Below are 15,003 nucleotides of genomic sequence, written 5' to 3'. Positions count from 1 at the left end.
ATTTATTGATTTATGTACATGCTTAGAAGTAAGGGTTCCAAAAGGGTTCTTCAGGAACTCTTTTTTTGAAAAAGAAAAAAAAATCTTCAAGGGTTATTTTGAAGCTAAGGGTTCCTGTAAGAACTGTTTCAATGCAGAGAACCCTTTTCGGAAGAAGGGGTTCCTCAAGGGCTGTTGAAAACATGGGTATTAGAAGATCCTTACCATCAAATATTTAGCCATGATTCATTATTCACTCAGAAATTCTCTGGAAATTTTACAAGGAGAGCATGGAGTAGATTTGACTATTTTATAAAAAAAAAAAAAGAAGAAGTTACTCAAGCATTGAGGATCGAACTCATGACCTTCAGGTTGGGAGACATCCACTGTACCACCTGAGCTATATGTCAATCTTGTTTGTCCCTCTACTGCATTGCTGGACTGTCCAAAATGAGGCCAACATACTTTGAGGTACGAAAATTACACCTGACACTAGCAATATACTAACACACAATAGGACCGGCATGGCTCAGGTGGTACACTGGATGTCCACCAACCTGAAGGTTGTGGATTTGTACCTCACCCTTAAAGTAGCCTTTTTTGTTGTTGTGTTTTTTTTATTAAACTGGTAAAATGTACTCCAAACTCTCCTTGTAAAATTTACTTAGAAGTTAGTCCAAGTTGTGTCGTTGACTCATTGGGCAAGACATTTTACTGGTACACACATTGCCTCCAGTGACACTTACACTGGTGTACCCATGGTGCGAATGTGTGCTGGTGGTTGTGTTGCCAAGGGGAAATTAGTGTGTGCGGGACCTGGGAGCTGATTGCCAGGTTGGTTGCCCTGTGAGAGTTGAATGATGGCTTTGCTATTGAATATACGCTCCGCCCTCTTCAAAAGAGGTGTGACATATCAATGGTGATTACTAGTGATGGGAAAATGAAGCTTCATGAAACACTTGTGATATTTTTTGACTCCTCTAGATGCCACTCTTGGTTGAAAGATGCAGTGGAAATGTAATCAATTTCTTTTGCACTAGCCTTTATATTTAAACCAAGAGCACCATCTAGGGAAGTCAAAAAATATCACAAGTGCTTCATGAAGCTTCATTTTCCCATCACTAGTGATTACTGCTAATCACATGTGAATTTGTATTACAAGTTGGATTGAAGTGAAACCTCAAGCTATCAGAAACTTCAAATTATCAAGGTAAAGTAAAATCTACAATTTTATTTCAGCAAATGTGACTCGAGGACCCTCATGGAGAAAAGTAGACTTTTTTTTGTCAACATTTGTTTATTTTTTGTAGACATAAGTTAGAGAGTTTGGACAAAAAAGACATGTGTCACTGACTTCAACATGTGGATTAGTGTGAGTATTAAACCTCCTTTTCCAGTAATTTATTTTTACTGAAAAGTATTTCAACTTTAGTGAAAGTAATTAATGTGAAAACCTTGTGGGGTTCGCGCACTTTCACCTGTGTGAAAACTCGGAAGTCGGAAGTCCCGCCTTCTCCGTGGCATATAGTCCATAGGAGTTAGAGGACAGGCTTATTTAGTCTGTCCCACTGTCACCATTAGGATGTGTTGATAAATAAATTAATTAAATAAATGCATACTCTGAGTGCTCTCATTCGACCATACATGGCTTTACTTTACTTTTTATTGATGGCTTCATCCGGTGCAGTATGTGTGCCTTGTATTGGTGCTGCTAACTGTCTTTTTTTTGTCCTCCCTTTCTATGTCGTGGTTGCTGGGGATGATATGAATCCACCTGCTGAGGATTCCCTGTACACCTGTCATGTTGCTGATTCCACTGGACCTGTGTTCGTCTCTGTCCTGTCCTCCCTCCGGGACCTACATAATAGCTTTTCCTTAGACAGTCTGCTGTCCTTATCCATCATTTATCACAGATTTTTAATTAATAAAAATAAAATCCTCATAAAAAAAATGGTGAATGTTTCTTAGTGTCAAGAATAATGATAAACACAATAAAAAAAAAAATTCGGGATCTGTAGAATACTGTGTGGTTCTTAATACAAACCCTCATTGTGCAGGTTCTAGATAAACCCCTTGAAACATAAAAGGGTTCTCAGTATAACTTACTATGTTAGTTCTAGATCAAACCCCAGCAATATAAAATATTTCTTTGTTTAACTCGCTGTGAAGGTTCCAGATGAAACCCTTAAAATACAAAATGATTCGCAGTGGAACTCGCTGTGAAGGTTCTTGATGAAACCATTGAAACATCACAGGGTTCTCAGTGGAACTCCCTTAAAGGGTTCTATGTTCAACCTCTCATACAGAAATGTGAACAATATGGCATGAGAGGTGTTGTCAAATGGTTAAATAGTTATTTAAATAACAGGTTTCAAAATGTAAAAATAAATAATGAAGAATCACAAAAACTGTAGAAAGGGAATTGATAGTGTTAAAAAATGGTTTGATTATAATAAGTTATCATTAAATGAAAAAAAGACAACATTCATGGTGTTTAGTGGTATGCAGCTCAGCAGTGAAATAAAACTAAATTTAAATGGTAGAAATTGAGCAAGCCACTGAAACAAAGTTTTTGGGTGTCCATCCATCAATTTTCTTAACCGCTTGTCCTCACAAAGGTCGCGGGGGTGCTGGAGCCTATCCCAGCTGGCTTCGGGCAGTAGGCGGGGCACACCCTGAACTGGTTGCCAGCCAATCGCAGGGCACACAGAGACAAACAACCATCCACACTCACAATCACACTTATGGACAATTTGGAGTGTACAATGAACCTGCCACACATGTCTTTGGAAATGTGGGAGGAAACCGGAGTACCCGGAGAAAACCCACGCAAGCACGGGGAAAACATGCAAACTCCTCCCAGGAAGGGCGAAGCCTGGACTTGATCTCACATCCGCTGGACTGGGAGGCGGACGTGCTAACCAGTCAGCCACCGTGCCGCCTAATTTTGGGTGTGATCATTGGTAATAAACTGTATTGGAAATCACAGATAGAATATACAAAGCATAAATTGGCAAAATCAGTGGCTGTTCTTTATAGAGTCAAGGATTTTCTAAATAAGAAAGGCCTCCACATACTATATTTTTCACTTGTCATATTGTGCTGAAATTTGGGGTAATGTGTATAAAACACATATAGACCCAATTGTTAAATTACAGAAAAAAGCAATTAGAAAAATAAATAAGGTTGGTTACAGGGAAACAACTATAGGATCGGGTATCTTGAAATGTATCGATATTGTGTACTTAAAAACAATAGAAACACTTTTTCGTGTAGTAAATAATAGCTTACCTCTTTGTATTCAAAATGTATTTAAACTAAGAGAAGGAATCTACAATTTAAGGGGTTTAATTATGTTTGAATTACGTAAAGTGAGGACTAATGGAAAATACATATGTGTCTTAGTTTTGGGTGTGAAATTGTAGAATAGTCTTGATGATGAGCTGAAGCAATGTACTTCCTTATCGGGGTTTAAGGAAAAACTAAAATATCAAATTAATACCTATAGTGCCATAGACAAAATGTAAAATATTAAGGCACTGTGGTGTCCGTGGAATGATGATTTGCTTTGTTTTGTTGTATTTTAATGTGACTCCATGTGATTGTTTAGGATTGGGTTTTAAATTATGTTTAAAAGGAGTCTTATTGTTTGAGAATATTTCATTAAGTGTACAGGGGTAGGAGTTAAAAAAGTGTATACTTCTTCCTACTCCTTCTTTTCAAACATGTGTATAGGTTATGTTTTTATATGATTTTTAATATCTTTGAGTAGATATCTATTTTTTCTTATATATATATATGTGTGTGTGTGTGCTTGAGAAAAAAATTCATGCATTCAAAATTTTAATGTTCACATTTGCTACTGTTCATTAAGACTGATGCACATTTGTTTACATATATTGTTTACTATTAAAATCCTGCCACCCCTTGTGAGGATCTTCAGGTCGGTGGCCTGTTGCTTTAATAAACACTGCTGCCATAAAGAATTGTGGATAATGTAGCTCCTTTTCTTTTGTAAAGTTTGGTCTGCACTGCAGCAGTGGCAAATGAGGGGAAGCTTATTCTTGACGACTCAGACAGATCACCCAATCATCACGCAGTAGCCAAATGACTGTTCCATATACCCCCAGAGGCGCTGAGCGTCTGATGGCCGGAATAACGGCCAGCATTTATCCAATGACTGTCCGCGTTTCGTGCAGTGGAACAACCTACTCTACGAAGCAGCGTCCAACTGTGTAAAACAAATGATTGAATGACTCTGAGAAGGAAGTTGTGTCAGTTATTTGTGATAAGTACTGTTTCTGAACAAAAGATTAAGGTGTTCTGCTCATAATGAATTGTACACACGGCAGTGCATATTTCATAATTTCCTTTTTTTTCAGGGGGAGGGGCATTTAGGGGAGGCTGAGCTTCCCTTGCAGTCTTAGAGCAATTGACACTGGACTATTAAAAAAATATATATATCTTATTCACTTAACACTACATCAACAGCTGTTTCACCACGAGTTCATCTAATACTGTGACCACAGGCGATAAACACAGAGACGATAAATTACATCATTATGTAAATTGACGGTGGTGAGCCACTTACAAAACTTAAAAACATTCAATTGATTACACAACATTATTCTGTTTATAACTTTTTATAAACAGAATATCTAGGCGCAGTTGAGGCGTTGAGGGGTTCCGGTTTGGTGGCCTTGATGTGGTGCTGTTGGCTTCTTCAAGCCGTGATGTCCAACCCTCACTGAAGCAGTTTGCAGCCCAGTGTGAAGCGTTTGGGATGAAAATCAGCACCTCCAAATCCGAGACCATGGTCCTCAGTCGGAAAAGGGTGGCGTGCCCTCTCCGGGTCGGGGATTAGATCCTGCCCCAAGTGGAGGAGTTCAAGTATCTTGGGGTCTTGTTCACAAGTGAGGGTAGGTTAGAGCGGGAGATCGAAAGGCAGATCGGTGCAGCGTCTGCAGTGATGCGGACTCTGTATCGGTCCGTTGTGGTGAAGAAAGAGCTGAGTCGAAAGGCAAAGCTCTCGATTTACTGGTCAATCTACATTCCTACCCTGATCTATGGTCACGAGCTGTGGGTCGTGACCGAAAGAACAAGATCCCGGATACAAGCGGCCGAAATGAGTTTCCTCCGCAGGGTGTCCGGGCTCTCCCTTAGAGATAGGGTGAAAAGCTCGGTCATCCAGGAGGGACTCAGTGTCGAGCCGCTACTCCTACGCATTGAGAGGAACCAGTTGAGGTGGCTCGGGCATCTGGTTCGGATGATTCCTGGACGCCTCCCTGGAGAGGTGTTCCGGGCATGTCCCACTGGCAGGAGGCCCCCTGGACGACCCAGGACACGCTGGAGAGACTATGTCTCTCGGCTGGCCTGGGAATGCCTTGGGAGCCCGTCGGAGGAGCTGTTTGAAGTGGCTGGGGAGAGGGAAGTCTGGGCAAAGTTAAAACAGGCATGGTTATAGTTTTTTTCTTCTTCATATTTTTGAAAGAAATATATTTGATTACATTCATTTCAGAAAGTGTTTCAGCTGCGGGTCACTACGTTGTGATGATGTCACAGTAAACGTGGAACAAAGTCATCTTCCAAAACATTTGGCAATTTGCCTGCAAAAAAAGTCAGTTGTTTCAGCAAATTGTCAAAAATATTGATTCTCAATAATTAAATGCAGAAATGAAATTCAACTTTTGTATTTGAGTACATTTCTGAGGCTGAAATTTTGTTTTTACTTAGGGAACTAGTCTGTACTTTTGACAGTCGTTGTATGTCAGGGGCGTGCAGTGACCTTTAGAGGGGCAGGTGCTCAAAGTAAAAAAAAAAAAAAGGGGGGGCACATGATAATATGCCTGAACTGTCCGCTCACTTAGGGTTTGAACTTCGAACCCATGCCACCATCAAGCCTCTGTGTGTGGGGCAGGGGTGGGGGGTTAAATATTGATAGATGGTCTGTGTTTGTAAATGTGTGCATATATGTGCGTGCATTCATGTGAAAAAAAAATCCAAACTTGCTGACTGAATGAATGAGGAAATCAAATGTCGTGTGTGGTTGAAAGGAGGCGGAGACAGAGAGAACCTCGAGGTTCATTGTGATAAACCTGCTACCGACCAGGTTAGGTTAATAGACTCTGTTACTAGGGTAACTGACTGAGAGTTTAAGTTACCTCTTTTTATGAAACAGGCTAGAGTTACCTCTTTTTCTCTGGTTTCTGTTACCTCCCTTTCTGAAACGGAAAACGCAGTTTCCCGTATTTCAGGTTTAACAGACTCAGGGTTCCCTATAAACCTGCTTTGTGAAATAGACCCCAGCTGTTCTTTTTACCGCACAGGAAAACAAATATCCAACAAGCTTCAACGAGAGTCCCTTCTTATAATTCACCTTCGATTTCTGTTGTTCTTTTTACATTTCCACACAATGTATTGACGGACAGAATGGTGTCTTCCCAGTATGTGTTCTTGTGTGTTTTGTTAAATTTGACTTTTGAGAGCCCTGGATTGGCTGGCAACCAGTTCAGGGTGTACCACGCCTACTGCCTGAAGCCAGCTGGGATAGGCTCCTGCGCCCCCCAGCAACCCGTGTGAGAACTAAGCGGTTAAGAAAATGGATGGATGGATGGAGTTTTGAGAGAAGCTTTTTCCACAGTCTGAGCAAGAACAAGGTTTCTCTCCAGTGTGTGTTCTGCTTTTTCCACAATCTGAGCAAGAAAAAGGGGTTTCTCCAGTGTGTGTTCTAATGTGTAATGTTGAACTATTTTTTTCAGTGAATGTTTTGCCACAGTCTAAGCAAGAAAAAGGTAAAACATAGTAGAGTTACCAGTGGACGGGTCAACTTTAGCTAACATGGGTGCCTGCAAGATTTTGGAACGAGTCACAGGCCGATGAGGAGGAAAAGCTGGACCTTTGGAAGATTCTTCGGGGTCTTCAGGACCACTGGTTCGGTCCAGAACGGAGTCAGGGTGGGCACCTGAAAGATTCTGGACATGACACTTTAATTCTGCTACTTGATTCTGTAACTGAGCAATGTACAACCTGTTTTTCACTTCCTCATTCGAAGGGCCTGTAGCTGCGTGTTCCGCAGCGCCATCATTCTTGCTCTCGCTTTCATTTCCACAACTTTCTTATCATTCTCTCTCACCCTCCCTTTTGGAGACAACCTGTTAGTTTAGGTTTTTTTTTTCTTTTTTTTTCACTTCCAATTCTAGAGCCGCCGCTCTTTTAACACAAGCTTTTTTCCGTTTCTCTCATTAATATCACCAAACACGCAGTTGAAGACATTGTAGGAAACCACCCATTCTCGCAACACTTCTTCATCCATTTTTTTTAACTGTTCTCTCTCAACCCCCCCCCCCCCCCACCCCGTTCTCTCTCTCACTCCACGCACAGTCACATGCATTCCTGATTTACTCACCCAGCACACTTATTCAGAATGGTTTGGTATTTGCCGCAAATCGAACCATTCACTTCCCTATCAAACTCTCCCTTCATTTTGTTTTATTTATTTATTTACTTACTTACTTACTTATTTATTTATTATTTTTATTATTTTTTATTTTTTTAGTTACTTCATTAACGTCTTTTGTGGTACCACAGTTTCACATAGGCCTTCTCTTTTTCCTTATTCAAAGACACTTGCTTATTCCCAAACAAAAGTGTCCGAGCCTTCATTTCTCAGAAGTGGTCGAACTATTCCTCTTAATTCAAAAGTACTTGACTAGAACCAAACAAAAGCACTCAAACCCTAATTTATCAAAACCACTCGAACTTCTTATTCTCTTATTTCTCTTCACTCAGTTATTTCTTATGCGCTTATTTCTTCGTGACGTTACCCCATAAACAAGGACTTCAGTTTCTAAGAAAATTACTTAACCTTGTCGTCTTAGACCTTTGTTTCCCCTCCCTGAGTGTGTCATTTCAGATCTGGTGTTCGCTCCCAAAGCAGATGAGGAGGCCGCAGCTTTTGTTGATCGGGCCCTCATTGATTACACTCTGAAAACAGGACACGCCCCTACGGCCTCCACCTTGCATTCGCAAGTGTTCCGAGCAGCCATTTTGAAGGGCGTTCCCAAGTCTGTGACACAGGCCATCGAGGCTAATCCGGATATTCCCGGTGCTGAGGATGACCGGTGTTTGTCACATCTTAAACATCATTTGAAGAGACATGCTGAAGAAAAAGAGTCTAAGGTAGACAAACACAAAAGTACAGAAACACAACTTGCTATTTTGCCGTTGCAAAATCTAAAAAAGCAGGAAGAAGCCACTCTTGCTGTGATCTCATCTCCCTCTGTCGATTCCGAGTGCATGATGTATCAAGCAGATTCATTCATGGGTCAAGGTGCGCCCCCTGGTAGCTGTAACATGTGCTTCAATTGTGGACAGCCTGGTCATTGGGGCCGCGATTGCAGACAGCGACCTCAAGCGTCTGAGTGGTGAGGCAGAGGCCAACAAACTACACGTGGCTTCAATCGAGGAGGCTACAACCAACCTCGAGGGAGAGAGCAACCGCAGCCGGTGCCAAACCAACAGTATCTGCCTCCCTCTGGAGGACAGTTTCCACAATGATGGTGCCCTGAATCCACATGCTCAGTGACTGTTCAATGTTTTTCACAGACTCTTTTGCATTCTTTTGTGTTTGCACCTAACTGTCCAGTCAATCTTTTGGGCAGAGATCTTCTCATCGCCACATGCCCTCTCATTAAATGCAGCCCTGATGGATTTATCCTGGAATTTCCGGATGGTAACACCTACTGCTGCTCTGCCTCCAGTGCCACCTCCCAGTTCCCGCTTGTTGAACAACGCCCTGTGGCATGCGCCACCGCCGACATCTACTGGGCAAGAGTGGATATTGACTCCAGTGGTTGGCTCGAAGCTGAGCACTTTTGGACTTTCTGGTCATCTTGGGTTCGTAACCTCAGATCTTATGATATGGTAACTGATTGTAAGCATTGCACTCTGTACTATGACAGATCAGGGGATGAGATCAAAAGCGAGGCATTTCAGGAAATTGAAAACAACATATGGGAATTGAAAATGGGTGATTTGTTTGCAGGCAAACCAGGTGTCGCCTTTTTGGTGTCCCTGACTCCTGAACAACTCCCACATGTGTCCTTGATGATCTCGCCTCAGCACATAGCGAAGGATCTCGGTCCATTTGTCCTCGCATGCACACAGGCCACTGATTGGCAAAATGTATTTCCCTATCATTTGATGCTTATTGGATTTAGTCTAACACATTTTTACCCACTTCCGTTTTGGAGCACTAGCTTCTGGATAGGCACCATGGACGTGAAACAACCGACAGCGATTTTGCTGGTTACCTTCTTGATTTCTTTCCCACATCGCTGTGGTCCATGGATCCTACTGATGTTGGTCTCTGTAACGTCTCACCTGTTGTGTTTCAGATGAAACCAGGACAACTATTTGTTCCCCAATACTCTGTAAAAGAGGCTGGGATGATTGGCATTTCGGAAACAATTGACGGTTTGCTCAAAGCAGGAGTGTTGTGTGAAATTCCCGGCTCTGATTATAACACGCCTATTTTACCCGTTGAGAAGAAAGATACTGGAAAGTTTTGCATGGTCCATTACCTGCGAGCGATTAATGCGGCCGTCTTAACTCCTACTTTGTCTGTCCCGAACCCTCACTCGGCATTGTCCCAAATTACATCAATCCACACTCATTTCACTTGCATTGACCTGGCTAATGCTTTCTTTTGCATTCCACTCCATCCTTCAATGAAGCAATTTTTTGCTTTCACTTGGAATGGTGTTTGCTACTCCTACAATCGCCTGCCTCAAGGCTTTGTCCTTTCACCTGGACTCTTCAACGACTGTCTTCGCCAGTTGCTGTCTCCACTTGAACTGCCCCCTGGTGTTCTCCTGGTGCAGTATGTGAATGACCTCTTGCTGGCAGATCCATCTGAAACTTCTTGTCTTGAAGCCACCAGGTTTCCTTTCTAGGACGTCCGATTTCACGCCACGGAACAGGAATGTCTCCCCCTCACAAAGAAAATATCCTCCATCACCCAAAACCAACAAATTTCAAAACCATGCTGGCTTTTCTTGGTCTTTGCAACTATTCCAGACATCATGTTCCGGATTTTGCGGAACTGACTCATTCTCTCAGACAATTAGTTAATGAAAAAGGAATGAGAAACCTATCACATACTCTTTCTTGGACTCCAGCCGCTGAAAACTCATTTGTTCTGCTTAAACAGTTCTTGTCATCAGCTGCGGCTCTTGTCATCCCTGACTACAACAATGTTCTTTCTGGATGTTTCTGAAAAGACCAGTAGTGTTTCTGCTGTTCTTTATCAGAAAGGGGAGATAGGTGAAAGACATGTTTGCCTTTATGCATCAACGCCTCTTGAAAAATATGAACAACGTCATCCTCTTTGTGCAGCCTTTGCTTCAGCATTGGCTCGCCTGATTCAGAAAACATCTCACATTGTTCTCCATCACCCGCTGACTGTGCGAACATCACACATTACAGTCCAGTATGTCACAAGTCAAGCTTTCACCATGACCGGAGGAAGACAGAGAAAAATTGAAGCAATTTTAACACAACCACATATTCTCTTTACTCATGAAGGAGTAAACATGGCTGAAGGTCTGCTCGAAGGAGAACCGCATTGTTGCATGCAAAGAACTACGGAAGAAAACTCACTCCGCACTGAACTCTATGAGACACCTATTGACAACCCGGACTTGATCCTTTTCACAGATGGATGTTGCTTCAAAGGCAATGATGGCCTACAATCTGGATTGGCAGTAACCCAACCCACAGAAACAGGTTTTGAAGAAATCCAAGCAGAAAGAATTTTAGGCTCTCAGTCAGCACAAAGAGCTGAAATTTTGGCATTGACAGCAGCTCTCAGATTGGCAGAAAACCAGTCAGTAAATATTTACACAGATTCGGCGTATGCACACATGACAGCTCATGTTGCATTAAAAGAATGGTAGCAAAATGATTTCCAAACTGTAACCGGTACACCCATTAAACATCAGGATGATATTCTTAAATTGCGAGATGCTTTAATGCTGCGAGATGCTTTAATGCTCCCAACAGCGGTGGCAGTAATAAAATGTAAAGGTTACTCTCGAACTAATAATTTTGTATCAGCAGGAAACGAATCAGCAGATCGAGCAGCAAAAAAGGTTGCGGGGTACCGACCTACACTCCAACTAACTCTAAGTGAGTCTGAATGTGACAATCCACAGGAGGTGATAGCAGAAACATTTAAGTTGTGGCAGGAAAAAGCACGTCCAGAAGAAAAGAGTGTGTGGATGTCCATAGCGGGACAAAAAGATGAAGCAGGTATATGGCGAAAAGAAGATAAATGCATTCCATCTCAGAAACAATTGAAAAATCTAATTTCTGAAGCCCATGGAACGTGCCATGTAGGTGTGGAAGAAACACTGAGTCGACTCCACTCCTGGTGGCATCCTTTCATGAGACAAATTGTTAAAAGTGAACTGCAGAACTGCAGTGTTTGCAGCAGGTATAACAGTATGCCTACATCTAAACCTCCCCAGGGCACTCATGATCCGGATTTGACTGCTCCTGGTCAGGTGGTTCTGATGGATTTCACTGACATGATCAAACCAGTGTCAGGATACAGATATTTTCTGGTAATAGTGGATTCCTTTTCAGGATGGCCAGAGGCATATCCCTGTAAAACAGAAACAGCAAATATCGTGCGAAGACATTTGATTAATCATTACATACCATCACATGGGTTCCCCAGAAAAAATAGATCAGACAATGGAACCCATTTCAAAAACAAACATCTACAAGCAGTAGAAAAGGCATTGGGATTAAAACACACATTTGGTTCAGTGTATCATCCCCAATCCCAAGGACAGGTTGAGCGAATGAATAGAAATATTAAAGAAAAATTGGCTAAAGCACTGGCCTCATCAAATTTGAATTGGCTACAAGCTCTTCCTGTTTCATTAATGAATGTGCGAATGTCACTAAACTCAGCCAAAGGCTGGACTCCGTTTGAATGTTATACCAACAGACCATTTCCGGCTCCAACAGCTCCATTGGAAGAGGCGCACGTTCCAGGACCTCCAGAACTCAAACAACTAACATTTACTTTCTCCCAGCTAACAAAAAACAACCAGATGCTCCTTCAGAAATAAATGATTGTGAATATGTATGGTTAAAAGTGATTAAACGAAAATGGTCTGAGCCCAGGGGGACAGGACCCCACAAGGTGACGGAGAGGACATCTTCTGCAGTTCGCCTGCTCGGAAAAGGTGATACGTGATATCACATCTCCTCCACCCAAAAGGCAAGGACACCGGCTGGCGCCATTGTCCCTGCACCAGGCAATTACCCAATTATAACAACCGAGAAGCAAACCGGCTCTCACTGACATCGTTCTATTAAAGGTTGAGTTCACGGTATACGGGTAGAATAATCCCGGTGACTCATCCTGGGACCAGGCAGTCTACCCTAAGGTCCTGAAGAAGCCGACTGCGCCTTGGTTCAACTCATCACTGCAGAACGGGCGCAAGACCCTCCTCCCGTCTCACCATGGCATTCCCGCTCAGACTTCCAACAGCCTCTCTCCTGGTTTTGGTGTGTCTCTCCTGGTCGTCCAGCTCACCAACACAACGCTTTCGTCGATTCCTTCATGATCCTGCCCCGGCGGACATCTGGCACCCCATGGACAGGGGACATCCCTTAACTATCAACATGTGGTACACATATGCTTACTCCACTGCAAAATATTTTAATGAATCAAATTGTTCTTTAATGCCACATACTGCTAAACAACCTTATCTCACTGCTAAAGGGATGTTTCATTGCTGCGTGCTTTTGCTTCTTATTCTACTGATAAGATGATAATGTCCAATCTTTCCACACAACCCTTGCTTAATGTTGCGCCAGCCGTCTGCGACGATGGCGCCGCCGCTAGTACTTTTAATTTTTTTATTTTGGTGATTTCATGTGGGGGACTCTTTCGAGTCCGAAAGAGGGATTGAAGTGTGTCTTCTGCCCAGATTTAGTCATAACTGTTTTGATTTCTTCATTTCCTCAGTAGAGCTTTGTTTTGCGGATATATCCTCGCCTTGAGTGATATCGCTATTTCTGCCAGGTGTAGTCATGACTGAATAACTTCCTCTATTCCTCAAATGGGTTTTGTTCTGTGTTTGAATAGTGTCCTTAAGTATTATCGCATGTTCGGTTAACTTTGTGAACTGTTTACTGGAAGCTTTGTGGTACCGCCCTTCACGATAGTATAAGAATGTTGTAAGTCCTCTGTAAACTTCACACTTGTGAGATGCTACAGCCATTGTCTGTAACTCACTTGTGCCCGGAATATTCTGTAGAAATAAAAGCTTTGAAGGAATTATTCATTGATCTCCAGCCTGTATTCAGATAACCAACATTCTCACTACCCGAAAGAAAACGAACACGCGAAGGAAAAAGCTTATCTTCCAACACTATCTACTACAGCCTGTTTTGCATGTTTTTCTCCACTAACACACCTGATTCATGATCAGGATTGCTATCAGGCTTCTGCAAAGCTTGCTGATGAGCTGGTCATTAGATTCAGCTGCGCTGAAGGGGGACACATAGAAAACGTGCTGGATAGGGGCTCTTGAGGACCGAACTTGGCCACCAATGCCCTAGGGGCTTTCAAATCCTCTTTAAAGCACACCCGAAACATGGCACTATAGTTATTTTTAACCTTATTGTACCGATGTTTGTCACTGTCATTTTATGTATTTAAACCTTGTTTTATGAGCTTCAATTGTTTTTAACCTGTGTAAAGCACTTTGATTGACTGCTGTCACCCTAAATGTGCTCTATAAATAAACTTGACTTGAACATAGAGGACTTAAATGTTTCCACTATTTCTTAAGTTGATGACATCAACAGATTCTATGAAGGGATTGTCGACATTGGGAGGTACATGGTGTACAAGTAGTCAAATAAATATGGCAAATAAAAATTGTAACCATTACACTTTTTGAATGTGTCTTTTTGAATGAACAATAGTAGTACAGAGTTGAGAACAAACAATAGTTTTTATCATCATTAAACATGGGGAATATATTATCTATATACAGTAAGCCTGTATACAGCAGCTCACCTTTCACATTCAATCATTTAATTAATGCTCAAGTATAATGAATATACCAATGAATGAATGAATATGAATATATTAGAAGCAGTGGCGTGCGAAATGTATTTAGCAGACTGCTGGTTGATTTAATACATAGCTATTTTACATGACGTGTTTTTTAATCATTTATGTAGCAGCCAATATAGTTAGAAGTAGCCAAATGTTATAATTGTATGGGTTCAGCAATACCTGACATATATATTTAAACGAGTAACACTCGTGATCTCAGGAACAGGTGCATACATACCGTCCAATGCAATAACTGATTAAACGTGGGTTTTAAACATTATCACGTTACATTCCGTTCTAATCACCGTTTTACGGAATTAACACATTGATATGAAGTTGGGGGAAAGTGCCCTTAGTAAGCGTAGTTAATGCGCGTTCACAACGTGGTCCGGTTGCATTAGCTTTTATTTTCAAAGCTGCACCACCACTTCCTGATTATCAGAGTGCAATACTCTTATTTTGAAGTGTATCGCACCATTTCCTGTGTGACACTTACTTTCAGAACCTGCACGTTTGTAAACATTGCTAATGGAATGCGGAAGCGCTAACCGTGCAGGTCTTCCGGCCAGATCCCCTTGGTTTCTTTTGCAACGTGTACGGATTGAAACCTAATTTATCATCATATAACACGTTCTTAAATTTCATTTATTAAATCAATATAGACGAAATTAGCGAATATTGCAGCCCAGTCAACACACAATGACGCAAATGTTATGAAGCAGTTGTTGCCACTCAGACCACAATGACACGAGCGCTAATGTGCAACATGTAGAGATGTGGGAACGCCAGACCAGCTTTTTTTTTTTTGTACATTTAACAGACGTTTTTCTTCACAAACTTTATGTTACAGGCGGACTCAACGAATGACAGCGTGTTAC

Source organism: Leptonotus elevatus, chromosome 1 (genome assembly GCF_054856555.1).
Source record: "Leptonotus elevatus isolate MCC_2025b chromosome 1, RoL_Lele_1.0, whole genome shotgun sequence".
Taxonomy (NCBI): Eukaryota; Metazoa; Chordata; class Actinopteri; order Syngnathiformes; family Syngnathidae; genus Leptonotus; species Leptonotus elevatus.
This window is presented reverse-complemented; position numbering follows the sequence as displayed.